Source organism: Momordica charantia (genome assembly GCF_013281855.1).
Source record: "Momordica charantia cultivar OHB3-1 chromosome 5 unlocalized genomic scaffold, Mcharantia_2.0 BLBB01000005.1, whole genome shotgun sequence".
Taxonomy (NCBI): Eukaryota; Viridiplantae; Streptophyta; class Magnoliopsida; order Cucurbitales; family Cucurbitaceae; genus Momordica; species Momordica charantia.
Window position 1 is genome coordinate 11,773,480 of NW_028275163.1, and position 16,920 is coordinate 11,790,399.

A 16,920-nucleotide genomic window follows, 5' to 3' on the forward strand; every position below is an offset into this window, starting at 1 on the left:
CTACTTATTTGAGCCACAGATTTAGCGGCAAGTGCCGAGCTGAGCTCAAATGGGGGCCACAGTGCAAATTTCTAAACTACATCTACCATTGTCTACACTCTACCGATATATGAGCTCTTTTTCTGACTAGGTGAGCACGAAGCTCATGAGACTTGGTTAGTTGTTTTCCGTTAGCTGCTTCAGGAAAACTCCCAAGAGGGTAAGTGCTCAACAAAGCCTGACCTTATTTATTGGATAAAGGAAAAGATAAAGGAAATAAAGCAAGATAAGAATATTAAGAGAAAAGACCTTCATTCCATTTCACAAAAAGAAAATTTTTGTCCAAGTACAAAAGGTTGAGGTATATATGCCTTAACCTGAGGTCGCAAAAATATGTATATATATATATAGAAATGCCGAAGTGAGCTACCATCAAGCTACATCTGAGGAGGGTCTTTGTTTTATTGGGAGATCGTCCCAGTGATATCCACATCTTCCTCAACAGAAGAAAAACTCCTTCGTATACTTAGCAATGACTTCTTCAGAGGCCTTGGCCTTGGTCTGGGAGAGTACACTATTCCACGTAGATCCGTTTCATTTCGGACAAATAGAGTTCAAGATGAGTCCTCTTTAACTCGATTAAAGAAAACTTAAGCCTGTTGTCCATAAAATCCTTGGCAAAGGAAGTATAGGTTGAAGATTCCTTAAAAATGCCTTCAACGAACTTCTCATCCTTGAGGTTGGCCCGAAGGTTGCTGAGCTCTTTTCGGATGACCTCCTTCTCAGTATGTACAGTCTCCAAGTCACGCTCGAGGGAGATGGACTTGGCCTTCAATTCCTCATAGTTTTGTAGCCTTTTAGTGACCTACTTCATTGTGTCATCGCACTTTGCCACCTGTTCGCTCATCTCAGCCATCATCTCATTCAAATCTCGCATATCAGTCTTAAGATGCATGATTTCATCCCTACTCGCCTTAGCATCCAACAGAGAAGTCTTGCAGGATTCCTTCTCGCCTCGCAGCAGCTCATCGCGCCAGTCCAGCTCAAGCTTGGTCTGCGCTGCAATTTGGCAAGCCATCATTAGGGCCTACAAGTAAAGTAGGTTAGCTTAGTAAAGAAAAATAATGATATATATTTGTACAAGGAAAAGATGGTGACTCACATCGGCCGCGGCGTCCATCGCTCTCTGGATATTATTGTTGCGTTCCCACACTGTGATGAATGCAAGTGCAAGTATACACTATACTCGTCGATTGTAGTACGAACGAGGTCAAATCCACAGGGACTAAGGATGTTACTTTAAGCATACGTTTAAGGATACCAAAAAAATGCAAATAAAAGATAATAAGTGGTTGTATAACTAAACTAAGTAAAATGCTATAAAATTGAAGAAAGAAAATCTAAGAGAAAATATTGTAATAACATATGCTGGGGCAAAGAAATGCTTTAGCACATAATGCGAATGAGGGATTAACAGATGCGGGGAAACATGGGAGACTCCTTATGCTTTCACTATATCCAGAATTCTACTCTAGCATGTAATCGACTACTATTGCTCAACTCGACGTGGTTCCCTTCCGAGATACTCAAACATGAATACCCACAATTCCCGTTGCTAGATACCCAAGCAATGAAAACGAGTTCTAAACATGAATAGGGGGCCCCATTCCTAAGTATCTACAAACCTACTAGAAAAAAGTAGCTAAACGCAGATGGAGCAAGTCGACTAACCATAATCTCTTTTGGATTATACAGAAGCTAGCATACTAAATAAGGTGGCCAATAATGTCCAGCAAGATGAAGGAAAATACGCACAGCCTCATTAAATAGCAAGAAGAAAATAACTAAAATGTTGATTGTTCAATAGTTACAACATATTAATCTACCCAAAAATGGGGTTTATTTCATGGGGGAAAGAGAAAAGAAAATGGATAAAGAAAAAAGATACAACACATCCTAGAGAAAGAGAGAAAAATGCAAATGGAGACCACCAGTACACAAGGTCCAGCACCAACTCCTCCCTATCGTCAGCTCTTCCTCGAAATAGGTATGCTCTCTTCGACTTCAGCATTTTATTTGGAGTATTTTCTCTTTTGGGATCAATTCCCCTTGGGGAATGATGAAGAGATAGCCATCATCTTGTTGCTTTTATAACTCCCCCAAAATCAGGGTAAAACTCAATAAAACACGCGTTGTACAGACATATGTGAAAATCTCGTGTGTTACTGTGCTGCCCAGGAATTTATGCATAAAGCGATGCTCCAGCACGGCAATGCTCCGGAATTTCACCTCAATTCTGCTGCTCCTCAGCAAATTTTCAAGATTCTGCACAATTAAGCCCGAAATAAGGGAAATGAGCAGGAACTTGCATAAATTTATCAACATGAAGATTTAGCATATGATAATTAACTTTTCCGCTCAATTCCCCACTTTAGCATGCTTCTTAAATACAGATCCTCACATTAAAGCAAAAATAAACCTAATTATTTACTGAAATAACTCTCTTTTGGAGAGTTATCAATTACCCACAATAGGCATCATCGCCTGATGTTGTCGTTGAGCTTACTTAGTTAAGAACCCATTGGCGACTTCCTTAACGGCCACCTTGATACCATCACTTATTGTGTTGGCACGAAAGTGCATCTTAAAATCTTGGTGGGCTTCGAGCTGAGCCCGCTTGGAGGAAAGCTTCCCCTTTCTTTCAGAAGACACGACCTCTCAAGCCCTTTTCTCGACCTTCCTCTCCTTCTCTCCTTTCTCTCTTTTTTTTTTCTTTTTTCTTCTGAGAAGGTTTGGACTTGGGAGCAGTATGAGCGGCAGGTTCCTCTTCCAGAACGATGGTCTCGAGGACTACCTTTTGAGCAGAAACTAGGTTATCGACTTGGGCCGAGCTGGAACCTTTCTCCTCAGATCTCTTCACATGATTGAAGATCTAGGGTAGCATTTCCATGGCTGCAAGAGATCTAGGTTAACAATGGATTAAATATAAATGAAAACAAGAGTTGACTTATACCTAGAGAGGCGGACTGAGCTTCAATGTTAGTGTAACGCCCCGCGTTCTCTGACTCGTTTATTTTATGATTCAAAATTGTGCCTTTGGATTTCTTCTTTTTTTTTCGTTAAGTGAAATTATTGGAACTTCTTATTTTGGAGTTTTAACTTTGGATAATTTCGAATCAAGTTTATTTTCGTTTGATTTAGATAATTAAGTTCTAAAATTTTGAAAAGAGATTTTAATTAAAACTTAATTAAACTTGTGGAAATTTAATTTTTCCTCTTGGATTTCATTTTGGGTTGTTGTGAGTTTGTTTTAATTACTGGAGTGTTTTCTTTAGGATTTTCGCTTCGGGCCTTAGATTTATTTGTTTTACTTTTGTTTTAGTTGAAGATCGTTGAGTTTATATTGTTTGAAAGTAGAATTTTAGTTTCTACAAAACCATGGGCCTTCTATTAATTTGGGAATTGGGCTTTTAGTTTAAAAACAAAGGAAATCAAAAAGAAAACAAGTCAAACCCTAGCCATCTCTTTCTTCCCCTTTTCCTTTTCTTGTTGCAGCTGCCAGCCCCCCCCCCCCTCGAACTTTCTTCTCCGGCGAAGCAGCACCGGCACGGCTCCCTCCGGCGACCCAGCCCTCGGACGGCAACGATCTCCGTAAAGCAGCGGCGGTTGTGTTCTCCCACAAATTTCGACGGCGTTGCCTCCCTGCAATGGCGTCCTCCGACGTCGGTTTGAAGCAGTCCACGACGGCGCGACAGCTCCAGCCTCGGACAAAGGAACGGCAACGATCCAGCGTCGATTTATGACAGCAGCGGCGGCGGTTGGCGTGTGGTAGGAGTGGTGATTCGTAGTGGGATTTCGGTGGTTTTGTGATGTCCTTAGCAATCCACGAACCTGCCAGCACCATGTTAGCCGGCGACTGGTGTTATAACGGTAGTGGTGACGCGCAGCAACCCCGACGGTGAGATGTTTTCCGGCGAGTCCTACAGCAATCGCGACCAGAACGCGTTGGCTCAGATCCGACGACCCGCGACGCTCAGATCTGTAACGCCCAACCCTCCCCGACGCTAAAAGTAGCGATCCACACCTAAACGAAGTCGGTTTCGAGTCACCCATCCCTATTCGGACTCAAATCGGCGTTACTCATCACTTTTCCGCATCGGACCAGCAAGCTTAAGGCCATTCGAATTCGGATTTAGGAGCTCGAACCTCCTCGGCGTCGACCCAGTCCTTACCCAAGAGGTTTTATGGTGAGATAATAGGTAACAAATCATCTAAACTTACTTTCGATGCAAACTAAGTGTTTCTAACGTGAACTCTAATCAAGTCTGGTTTGCTTTTGGATTTAGGAACCCTTCGACGAGCTTAGTAGCTCTTTGGGACTTTGTAGTAAGTAGTTTCTTACTAGAGGGATTGGTTGTTGTGTGCTGATATGATATGGTTGTTTGCTCGTGTGCCCATGTGTGATACTTGCATGTTGCTTGTCGTTGTTATCATTTAGTAAACGTCATTGTTGATAAAACTCTTGATATATTTTGGGAAAATTATGTGGTTGTGTGAATCAATTGTAGCCAGGTAATCTTGGATGACTATGATTGAATTGTTGTTATGTTCTAATTGGTTTTCATGATGAAATTTGTATACCGATACTATAATCTGTTGTTTCGAAAGCATATTGAATATTTATGAGAAATCGGTTGTGTTTGATGTATGCTGGGTACTTATCAATTATATTTTGGTTAAGTTGTTGGTTGTGCCTTTCTATGACCGATGCCTGTTGGAGCTGTTGGATCATGCTGGACTATTTTAAATTGGTTGGTTTTTACATATGATCATTTTGGTGTATCGCATATTGGACTGCTATGGGATTGGTGATGCATGAGGCATGGCGTAGTAGCAAGTAGGACTCTTGTGAGAGTTTTGAGACATAACAAAGTAAGTAGACAAGGGGCGTGTGCGTGCGTTAATGTATGCTAAATGGTCTCTAATGTGCTGATTTTGTGGCGTTTAATGCTAATTTTGTTACGTCATTGTGCTAACTAATTCTCGTTGTGTTAGTCGAAATACTTGGAGTAGTGTTGGATATTTGTCGATGAAAATGGTGAGATTTCTGCTTTGCTAAACTGTTGAGTATTGTTGTGGTAATGTTTGTTGCCTGGATATGCATGAATTGTTCGGCGGGTTTTGTGAGTTATTATACTTAGTAATGCTTGTTAAATAATGATGTTGGATGTTAAGCATGATTGGGTTGTTATCTCATTATTAGAAAGTTGTCTATATTGTGGAAGCATGCTGAATTGTATTTGTGAGTTGGAAGATGCAGGGGTAGTGGCTTAAGAAAGTATATAGTAAGACTCTTGTGAGAGTTGGATTCTTGGAGAAAGTGAATGGGTGAGTGTCAGGGCCTCGTGTATAAATGGTCGGGGGCTGATACGTCACTAATTGGGTATCGAGGCCTCGGGTAAAAACGGTCGAGGGTCGATACACCAATATTGGATAAGGATGAGTGTCGAGGCCTCGGGTATAAATGGTCGAGGGTCGATGCGAGGAGTCTTTTGAAAGGAATACTATTGGGGCCTTGGGTATAAATGGTCAAGGGCCAATAGATGGTGAAGTCATCGAGGCCTCGGGTAAAAATGGTCGAGCGCCGATGCAGCAGTGTCGGGGCTCTGGGTAAAAATGGTCAGGGGCCGACTCTACTCGAAGGAGTTAACCGTGGAAGGCTAGGATAGCTGTGATAAGCGTAGAGGTACTTGAGATGTTAATGAGACTAGAGGTTGGTAGTTAATGTGTTCCTGGTTGTGGTTGTCATCGAATTTTATAGAATGTGTCTATGTTTGAATGCATAATGTGATGAAAAGCATGACTATGAATGTTTCATGATTTGGTTGAGCATGATGTGTGTGTGTTGACTCTTTAATAAGCATGATACGTTGTTCCTCGATAAGTATGTTGTTTGTGCGTGACCCTTCAGATAAAGGCTGCTTACTGAGTACTGTGGTTGTACTCATCCCTCTTTTTTTCCCTCCAGTCTGCAGGTATCGAGCTAGCTCTTGGGATGGTGATGGCGAGGAGGAGGCTTGATCAGAAAGACCATTAGCTATGCTGCGTGCAATTAATTTCTTTTAGTTAGGATAGTTGTGGCCATTTAATCTTGTAGTTGAGTTATTAGTGGTTGGTTTTGTTTAGTTTTATTGCCTAAAGGATGCTGTAAGGTTGTCGATTCATTATTCTTTTAGAGTATTAATTTTGGTTAGCCTCTTGAACTACGGAACTGTAATCTACTTAGGATATTTATGAATACATTTGTTTAAGTTGATCGTACTTGAATTAGTTTTTGCTTCATTGCCATTCGAGATGTTAATATTCATTTAGTGGATGGTTTATAGTTAGTAAAGGTTTCCTTGAAGGGTTTGGTTAATGTGAAGTCGGTATTAAATGGTTTATCTGTATAGGATGTGAGTTTCTCTTAAATCTTTAGTGTTGTTGTTCTAATCGTTCAAGCTCTCGTGAGTGTTGAAAATTAGAGTAGCGCAGGAGAAGCGTGGTAGCTTTATTGCTTAGTATTATTGTGAAGATAATTCTCTTGTTTATGTGAAAATTTTAGGTAGTCTTAGTAACGGTCCCTGTTTGGAAATGGTGAAATTCTTGGGGCGTTACAGTTAGAGAGCTCGTCAAAGAACTCATATAGGCAGCACTCAATTAACGTAGTGTCAGTCAATATTAGCTTAGCTGTCCGCTTGTCAACCTCAATCTCCTGAATTTTTCTCAGATATGACCTAGTGAAGTCGGTGACTTTCGGGGTTGGCTATGGCATGACTGTGAAATAAAGAAACAATGTAAGAAAAATGAATGAAATGGTAAAATCAAGCTAGAGTTCGGAGCTCTTACCTAAGTTGCCAAAGCTACAAGGGACATCATGGAATGGCTCTCCATACTCGTCAGTCTCGAGCCAAGCCCTGTATACGTAGAACCATTGACCGTTTCATTCCTTAATAGAATAAAGGCCTTTAACAACAACCACGGTCCCAGGTCAGGTACAGAAATAGTGCCTAGACTCGACCTTGGTAATGCTTTTAAGGAGGTGGGTACCGAGCATCTGATCCACGATCAACAGCATGGTAGGCGATAAGCCCTGGGTTCCATACACTCGCTCTCTTAACATGTGTAGAAGCACCTATATAGCATCCCCTACCCATTTGGGGAGAGATGAGCAGGTGCGAGGTTGACCTCATTTAGGAATCCCTGACCGAAGGACGGCAAAGGAAGCGTACTCCATACTTAAACATTTGCAGGTAAAACCTAACGTGTCCGACTGGTGGTTCCTCCAAGGTCTACCCTCTCTCAGGATACCTTACCTCTTTGTAGCTTGGGATTTCATACTTAGCTCTAATAAAGTCTAGCGAACCCTCCTCGAGCTTGGATGTACAATCCACATCCCTATAGATCTTAATCTGAGCACCACGAAGTAACGCCTGATCTACACTACAATACCTCGACGACGAGCTACTAGCCCTACCGCTCCTCAAACTTCGTCTACAACTATCTACCCTCGTCATGGTAATGCTAAAGCGACTAAAAGAAGGCTAAAGAAAACTAACCAAGCTAAAGAAAATGATTAGGTTCAAGTGGCTTGTGGCTCGAGTAGTCCAAAATTCAGGTCGGAGGGCACAGAAGTCGAGAGATAACCGAAGAAGTGTTATCGATCAATGGCCGAGAACACCTCGGTGCCGAGGCCTGATCGGAACCGAGAGGGTCACCCCCTATCGACTCGATTTGACTCGGGTCAACGGTTCTCGGTTCGTCTTTTACCCCCCGATCTGACCTTCTTTTCATCACTTGGTCGGCTCTATTCTTATCTCCCTATAACAATAGCCCCTACTCTCAAAATTGAAGGTGAGAGATATAGATAAAATATCAAGACTTCTATATTGAGGGTACCTATCCTTTACTTGCTTCATGAGTGGCTCTCTCTACAGACTAGCCCTCATGCCTTCATGTTGTAGCTGATTGTAGTCAAATTTTTCGGGCTCTGTTATACAGTTAGTTTTGACTGTTTATCTTGAAATCCAACCCTTTGCTAGGCTGGCTGTACTACTCTTGGGTTTCTCACCTATTTGGCTTTTACCACTGGTTTTATACCCCGAGTCCAGTCGATATCGTTTTGTCGTTGTGAATTGTCGTTTCATGGGCTGGTCTTTCTTGCCCCTATATTCTTTTGACATAGCTGGCTACAAACGAGCCTCTTGGGGCTTCGTTATACATTTAGTCTTATTCATTAGATTTTAGCCTTGGGATCTAACTTTTAGCTGGGTCAACGGTACCACCTTTGGGTTTATAACCCGTTTGGCTTTTGCCGAATGGTTTTGTACCCCAGGTTTTATTGACTGGTTTCTCGCTTACCTACATTATATTTTGACCTTGTTGGGCCTACTTCAACACTTTCATTGACTGGCTTTCAGCCTGTCGGCCTGCTTTTAGGTCTGTCCCAGTTCGAGCTTCTTGACCAGTCGTAAACTAACTTACTCATGCCCCCAGTTGAGGAGTTTGGTTTAGAATAAATATAAATGCTCAAGTACTGTGGGATTAACCATATCTCAAATGTTGAAGATCTTTATTCAAAGAATTGCTCAAATAAAGAACTAAATACAATAAAGAGATAAGCAAATACGAACCATAAAAAACCTAACCTACCGAAACAAGCAAAGATGACGCGCATGTCTAATAAGAAGAATATACTACTTATCTAGTGGTAATATAACTTAAGATGTTGAGCATTCCACGGATGGGGTAGATTTTGCCATATAGATCTTCTAAAGCGTAGGTGCCTGCTCGAACTACTTTGGTAACTTTATACGGGTCTTCCCATATTGGTCCGAATACACCACTGGTCGGGTATTTGGTGTTTGGTATGACTTTGTTCAATACCAGGTCACCCTCTTTGAAGTTGCGTTCCTTAACCTCCGAGTTGTAATATCGGTCGATCTGATTTTTATATTTCGATGTTCGTAGTTGTGTCGTTTCTCAATGTTCTTACAATAAATGGAGGTTGAGTTGTATGGATTCATCTTTTTCGGGCAAATTGAATTGTTCTATTCTTGGAGATGGAAGACCAATTTCTACCGGCACCACTGGTTCAGAACCAAAAGACAATGAAAATGGTGTTTCTCTAGTTGACGTACAAGGTGTCGTTCTATACGTCCACAATACACTGGGAAGTTCTTCAGCCCATAGCCGCTTGAGTCTTTCTAATCTGGTTTTCTGAGTCCGTTTGATGATTTTGTTGACTGCTTCAACCTGTCCATTAGCTTGTGGGTGTGCCAGTGAAGAACAAATGTGTTTAATACCCAGTTCCATACAAAAATTTTGAAATGTTGCATTCTCAAATTGTCTTCTATTGTCATTGATAATACTGTATGGCACCCAAGGCGACAAATTATACTCTTCCAGATGAAGTCGGTAATCTTCTTCTCAGTGATCATAGCTAGGGTCTTAGCTTCGGCCCATTTGGTAAAGTAATCTACAGCTACCACTGCAAATTTGGTCTGGCCCTTTCCCTATGGAAGAGGACTGATGAGGTCTATCCCCCATTGAGCGAAAGGCCAAGGACTCATTATGTTTGTTAGTGGTTCAGGTGGTTGTCTAGGTATCATCGTGAATGCTGACATCTGTTGTATCTTTTGATAAATTGTGTGGCATCTTTCAGCATGGTTGGCCAATAATATCTCTGTCAAATAATCTAATGACTCAAAGATCGCGCTCCTGAATGATTACCGCATATGCCTTCATGCGGCTCTCTCATGACATAATCAACCTCCTCTGGTGAAGTAATCTACATGGTCTGGCCCCTTCCCTGTGGAAGGGAACTGATGAGGTCTATCCCCCATTTAGTGAAAGGCCAAGGACTCATTATGCTTGTTAGTGGTTCAGGTGGTTGTCTAGGTATCATCGTGAATTGCTGACATCTGTCGCATCTTTTGGTAAATTGTGTGGCATCTTTCAACATGGTTGGCCAATAATATCCCTGTCAAATAATCTAATGACTCAAAGATCGCGCTCCTGAATGATTGCAGCATATGTCTTCATGCGGCTCTCTCATGATATAATCAACCTCCTCTTGTGCTAGACACTTCAAGAGCTATAGAGAGTAGCTTCTTTTGTACATATTTCCATCTCTAAGCACATATATGGCTGCTTGTCGTTGGAGTTGTTGGGCTTTCTCTCAATAGGTAAAGTCACGTCTCTTAGATATTTTATCAGGGGATCCATCCAATTCTCCTTGGGTTGCTCCTGTTCACCGACATCCATCATATCCTAAACTTTTATGCTCGGCTTGGACAGAATTTCGACTGGCCCGGTTCTTCCCACGTCAGTCTCATAGGTTGCAGCCAGTCAAGTTAATGCGTCCGCATTTACATTTTGGGATTGGAGAGTTTGCCTGATCTCATAATTTGAGAATAGGCTAAGTTGATATCTTCTTCGAGCCAGGTATTCCATCATTTGCGGTTCCTTAGCCTGAAATTCTTCTTTTACTTGACTCACGATCAACTGCGAGTCATTGAGAATCAGTATATTCGTGACCCGATATACCTGGCCACCTTCAATCCTGCTAGTGGAGTTTCGTATTCAGCCTCATTGTTGGATGCATGAAAATTTAATCGTAGTGCATATTCAAATCTTTATTTAGGGAGTAGCAGAAGCCCTGCTCCGCAACCCCTAACGTTCGAGGACCCATCCACGTAAAATGTCCTAGGCTATTCTTCCTTATCATACGAAACTAGTTTAGAACTAATGTTACAAATTTGGTGTAACACCCCGCGTTCTCGGGTTAGTTTTATTTTATGATTTAATTTGTGCCTTTGAATTCCTCCTTTACTTTCGTCGTGAAATTCTTGGAAATTCTCATTTTTGAGTTTTTATTTTTGTAAATCGGAATCAAGTTTATTTTTTTTATTAACTTTTGGAAATTCAATTTTCTCCCTTTTGAAGTTTATTCTCGGGTTTTAATATTTAGCCAATCTCTAAAATAAATTTCCCAACCTTTTTTAAATGGGTTTTCTGTTTAGGAAAATGATTATATTTTTTTTTCTTAAAATTGGGAATTGGGCTTTACTTTTAGAACAAATTAAGAGGGGCTGAATAAGACTGGGGATTTGGTTTTTTTGTTTTTAATAGAACATTGGGATAAAAAAAAGTAAAACAAAAGAAGAGAAAGTTAAAGATAATGTTGGAAACAAAAGAAACCCTAGAACACCTTTTCTCCTCCCCTTCTTCCTCTTACCCTAGCCGCCGCCCACCCCCCGCGACTTTTCACTCTCCAGCGAGCAACGACCCACCACCTGGCTAGACTGCAGTGATGTTCAGCAGCTCTCTTCGACGGCGGCGGTGGCGTTTTCTCCAACAATCCGAGCAACCACCAGCGGCAACTGTCCTCCACGAACGCTGGTGTTCGTTTGCGATGGTACTAGGTGCGGGCTCCAATGGGATTTACAGTGGCGGCAGCTGGCCGAGCCCAGTTGCGAACGGCGGTGGTTCACAGTCGTGCTACAAACAGTGGCTCTATGTTTCTTAACTCGTAATCGATGGACGTCCGGCGGCACAACCATATCCGATGGCAGCTCCTTGTTCCCAGCCCAGGTTTGACTGGTTCTCGGCGTCGTTCCGGCGTCCTGCAGCACAGACAGCAACAGGCAACTCAACACTCTGCTACCACGATTATTCTCGATGAACAGAGCAGTTCGGCGACGTCCTCCAGCTGCAACCAACGGCCAGCATACGTTTAGTTCGAGCCCGGTGACCTCGAGCTCATTTCTGCGGCGTCTCCTTCCTCCCGGCAACGTTTGGTGTTGAGTTGCATCATTGTTTCAACATCCAGTGGCTTTAGAGTCTTTTTGGGGCTTTTTTCCCTGCTGTAAAGTGCCATCAACAACGTTTTGTGTTGTTCGGCGATTACCCACACCCAAACGAAGCCTGATACGTGATACCCACCCGTGTACGAAGTCGATTTGTGATACTCACTCTATTCGGCATTGGTTCGGCGCTGACCAGCCTCAAATTGGACCCAAATCAGCGTTATCCATCACTTTTCAGCGTCGGACCAGCAAGCCTTTGGCCTTTGGAACTCGATTTTGGGAACCTGAACATCCTCGGCATCGACCCACTCCTAACCCAAGAGGTTTTAGGGAGAGTTATTAGGTAACGAATCACCTAAGCTTAGTTTCGATCCAACTTAAGTGTTTCTAGTATGAACTCTAATCAAGTTTGGATGCTTTTGGATTTAGGAACCCTTCGACGAGCTTAATAGTAGTTTGGGACCTTGTGTAAGTAGTACCAGGGGTGGGTGTGTGCGTTGTGCTGTGTTATTGGAATGATTTGTTGCTACATTCTAATATGAATCATGTGTCATTTATATTTATAGATGTGGGTCATGGTTGGAGAAATTCTGCTGATACGGTTGGCTTTGCATCTTGCTGTGTTCCTATAAATTATGTAAATGTGTTGAGTCATGATCGTTGGATGTAGTTGGTGGTTTCAGATTAAAAATGGTTGGAAGTGGTCATGTTGGGTGATAGAATGCATGTTCTGAATCTAGATGTATGTGCCAGCTCTATGATTACTGGGACATGATAATTGTTGAGTTAGGAGACAGGTACTTTCTAGTTTGAGAACTGTGAATTTTATTTCTCTCCTTGTATGAATGAAAAGCATATTAAAAATGGTGTTGCGAATAGAGGTGTAAATGACTTGTCGATACCCTGAAGAGATTAGTTGTGATTTATCTGAAGTGATAGGACAAACTGGTTGCTTTGTTTGTTGTGAGTTGTCTGAGGTGGTAGACAGGACTAATGATTTCGTTACTGGGAGACCTTATGGTACGTGGCTTGAACGTCACGGGATAGAATCTTAGCAGGACTAATGTATGTTTACAAAGGATGCACGTTAAAATAGAAATATTGTGATTATGCTTTCTTATGATGTGGGCGTGCTTGTATAGTTTATATAAATGTTCATTTATGATGTGAGCGTGCTGGTTGAGCATATATAAACGTTTCTTTATGATGCGAGCATGCAGGTCTGAGTCGTATTATTTTCTTATGAGATGTGGGTGTAAGAGAAGCATATTTTCGGACCCTGTTCGCAGGCTAGGGGTTGATGTGGAGTGGGTTATGATAAGGAACGTTGGATTCTTGGGGAAAGTGAATGGGTGAGTGTCAGGGCCTCAGGTATAAATGGTCGGGGGCTGATACGTCACTAATTGAGTATCGAGGCCTCGGGTAAAAATGGTCGAGGGTCGATGCGAGGAGTCTTTTGGAAGGAAAACTATTGGGGCCTTGGGTAAAAATGGTCAAGGGCCGATAGATGGTGAAGTCATCGAGGTCTTGGGTAAAAATGGTCGAGGGCCGATGCAGTAGTGTCGGGGCTCTGGGTAAAAATGGTCAGGGGCCGACTCTACTCGAAAGAGTTAGCTGTAGAAGGCTAGGATAGCTGTGATAAGCGTAGAGGTGCTTGAGATGTTAGGGAGACTTGAGGTTGGTAATTAATTTGTTCATGGTTGTGGTTGTCGTCGAATCTTATAGAGTGTGTCTAGGGTTGATTGCATAATGTGATGAAGAGCATGACTATGAATGTTTCATGATTTTGTGTGAGCATGATATTTGTGTATTGTTGGTGAGGGCTACTTACGGAGTACATTTCATATACTCACCCCCCCCCTACAATTATTGTTTCAGGCGAAGGATTCGTTGGCGACCATGGTGATGAGACGGAGGAGACATGACGAGCGAGGACCATTGGCTGCATAGTCACTTTTGCTTAGCTTAGGTTTAGATGGTTAAGACTTTATGGTTTGGTCATTAAACTATTTGTTCTTATTTGAATAATTGGGAGGTTCCCACTCGTTGTCTACTTTATTTCGGAACAGGTGTTTATTTTAGTTTTATAGCATTCATTGAGTTTGCCTAGTTGGAATAATAAAGTTGCCTCATGAGGTTGTCCACGGATTATGTTTGATTGATATTCTATAGAGTTGATTCATTGGTAAATTGATGAGAGTTGAAGCTTTATTTTGTATAATTATTTCACAGGGAGTTGTCATCTCGTGTGGTGTTATGTTTAGACAGGTGGGTAGTTAACGTGACCTAGAAGTGTGTGGGAAGTTCTGGGCCGTTACATTTGGAGCTCTACTGGTGTTAGCTCCACTATAAATCTACCACAGCTTGTCCCTTCATTGTTGTCCTTGATTTGTAGTGGATGTCATATTCGTTGAGTTCTACTGCCCACTTTACCAGACGTCCTGAAGTCTCATGTCTTTGTAAGATCTGTAGCATAATGAAGTTGGTAAAGACGGTTATCTTATGTGCTCAGAAGTACGAACGTAGCCTCCGAGCCGAGGTGATCAATGCCATTGCCAACTTCTCCGTCCATTCAAATTGTCCCTTTTTCCTTAAAATTTTAAAGAAGGGGAGACACTTGTGAGTTAAGCGACTTACGAATCTGTTGAGTGACATTATTCTTCCATTGACCCTGTAGTTGCTTTAAATTCTTAGGCGGGTCCATCTCTAACACAGCTCGAATTTTATCAGGGTTTGCTTCGATTCCTCGCTGATGCACCAAGAATGCAAGAAATTTCCTTGAATTCACTCCGAATGTATACTTGCTCGGATTCAATTTCATCTTGTACTTCCTTAAGATCTCGAATGCTTTTGGTAGGTCCGTTTCATGTTGATGACCCCACCGACTCTTCACCAACATATCGTCCATGTAAACTTCCATATTCTTGCCAATCAATGGTGCAAACATCTGATTTACCTTCCTTTGGTACGTAGCACCTGCGTTTTTAAACCAAAATGACATCACTATGTAGCAATACAGACAAAAAAAGTCTTCTCCAGGTCAGGCAGATGCATTTTTATTTAGTTGTACCCATAGTAGGCATCCTGAAACTTAATCTCTCATGTCCAGGTGTGGCATCTACAAGATGATCTATCCGAGGCAAAGGAAAAGAATCATTCGGGCAAGTCTTGTTCAAATCTGTGAAATCGATACACATTTTCCACTTAGCCTTCTTCACTAGCACTACGATGAATATCCACTTAGGGCAATGTACTTCAAGCCTTGCTTTCAGCAACTCATCTACCTGCTCGGCCACAACCTCATTCCTATCTTGGTTGAAGGTACGATGTTTCTGCCTCGCTGGTTTACAGTTCCAGTCGATATTGAGTCGGTGCACCATAACTTCCTAATCGATTCCCGACATATCCTCGTGTGACCACGGGAACACGTCAGCGTTGCTTCTGAGGAAGTTGATGAGACTCGCTCTTTCCTCAGCCCCCAACCTGGTTCCGATGTTGACTTGTCGATCCTCAGATGTCAAGGGGATTGACTCCACCTCCTCGGCTGGTTCTACCCTATTAGGAGCGGGCGACTCCATATGGTGACCAGGGCTCGGGTGAGTTCCTCCACAGTGGCTGATTGACTTGTTCGGGCTTTCTCCTAGATGACAAGCTTCATCGAAGCACTGTTGATTCCCTCCAAGGTTCATGTCGACTTGCTTCATTATGATTTTCTCAGATATGAGCTAGTCTCGGTCAAATAGGCTTCGAATTTTAAATCTTAGTCATTCCTACAGACAACGCTAATTGTTGATGCAAAAATTTGGCCTCCTGGGATTTCGCCAAATTTACACCAATCTTCTAGAATAAACATGATCGACGAGACCTGCAAAACATAAGTTGTCCTAAGACCGGTGTGGTTTTTACCACACGGATCCGACTCCTAAGTCAGTATCAAAGCGGTCTAGTATAGAAAGTAGGGTATGTTTCTTGTACCTTTAGGGTTTGGCTCATCCTGCTATTTATAGCAATCAAATCCCAATCCCTTTAAGGTTTACATGAGTCGAACCCTAGGGTGTTCAGGTGATCTTGGCTTCTGGGCCCATGTGTTTCGTCGCTGGCTTAGTGTCGAATTGGGGGTCCAAATAAGACAGATTCGGGTCGGAGGGCACACTGGTCGAGAGAGATCGAAGGAGTGTTCTCGGCCAATGGCCGAGAAGGCCTCGGAGCCGAGAAGGTCTCGGTGTCGAGGCCTGGTTGGTGCCAAAAGGGTCACCCTTTATTGACTCGGTTCAACTTGCTCAATGGTTCTTGATTTGTCCTTTACTCCTGGTCTAGTCTCCTTTTTATCGTTTGATCCACCCTATTATTATCTCCCTATAACATTATTTAATAACAATATATTATAACAAATTAACTAATTAAATTTAAATAGTAAACAAATCAAATTGAAATTTGTAATTTTATTATAAAATACATATACCAAAGAAAAGATTAAATGATTCTTTTTATCATAAGAAAAATGGTTGATAGTATAAATAGAAATAGAAAAAGTAAAAGGCGTAAAAAAAAATAAAAATGTGTGAATCCTACCCATAGATGATGAGAGGTAACTGAAAAAATGGTAAAGAAATTAATGAAGATGTTGTGGGGCTAACGAAAGAATGAGAACGAGATTGAGGAAGTTTTTAGAGAGAAATGAGATTAATTTTGTTTGGAGCGTAATTTCAAATTCGACAAACATGGTTAATGACAACGAAAATTCGTTGTTCTCCCTCAAATTTTTCGGGTAAAATAAACTTTTGGTATCAAATTTAAAGTATGTGTTTATTTGGTTTTTAAAGTTTTAAAATGAATATGGTCTATAAAGTTTGTTCTAAATAGTCTCCAAACTTTTTTGACTATTGACTAATTTTAAGATGATGTGAGAGTTAAATTGTTGACAGTATATTATTTGACAAAATATTAATTTAATAATATTTTATTTTTATTGGAATGGATATGTCGTCTCATCTAAACAAGAATAAAAATTGAAATGGACGGCAGGCTAATAGTTACGAGGAGGCAATGGACGATGACAAAGTTCACTAGAGAAAGGAGGAGAGAAGAAGAT

At 41.6% G+C, this 16,920-nt stretch overlaps 1 long non-coding RNA gene across 1 annotated transcript; it reads left to right on the top strand.

The window, feature by feature from the left end:
* Positions 1–11,161: 11,161 nt before the first annotated feature.
* LOC148211313 (uncharacterized) lies at positions 11,162–14,018 on the top strand. The gene is made up of 2 exons (XR_015790665.1): positions 11,162–12,171; positions 13,707–14,018. It is a non-coding gene; the product is annotated as an uncharacterized LOC148211313 (long non-coding RNA).
* The last annotated feature ends 2,902 nt before the right edge of the window (positions 14,019–16,920 follow it).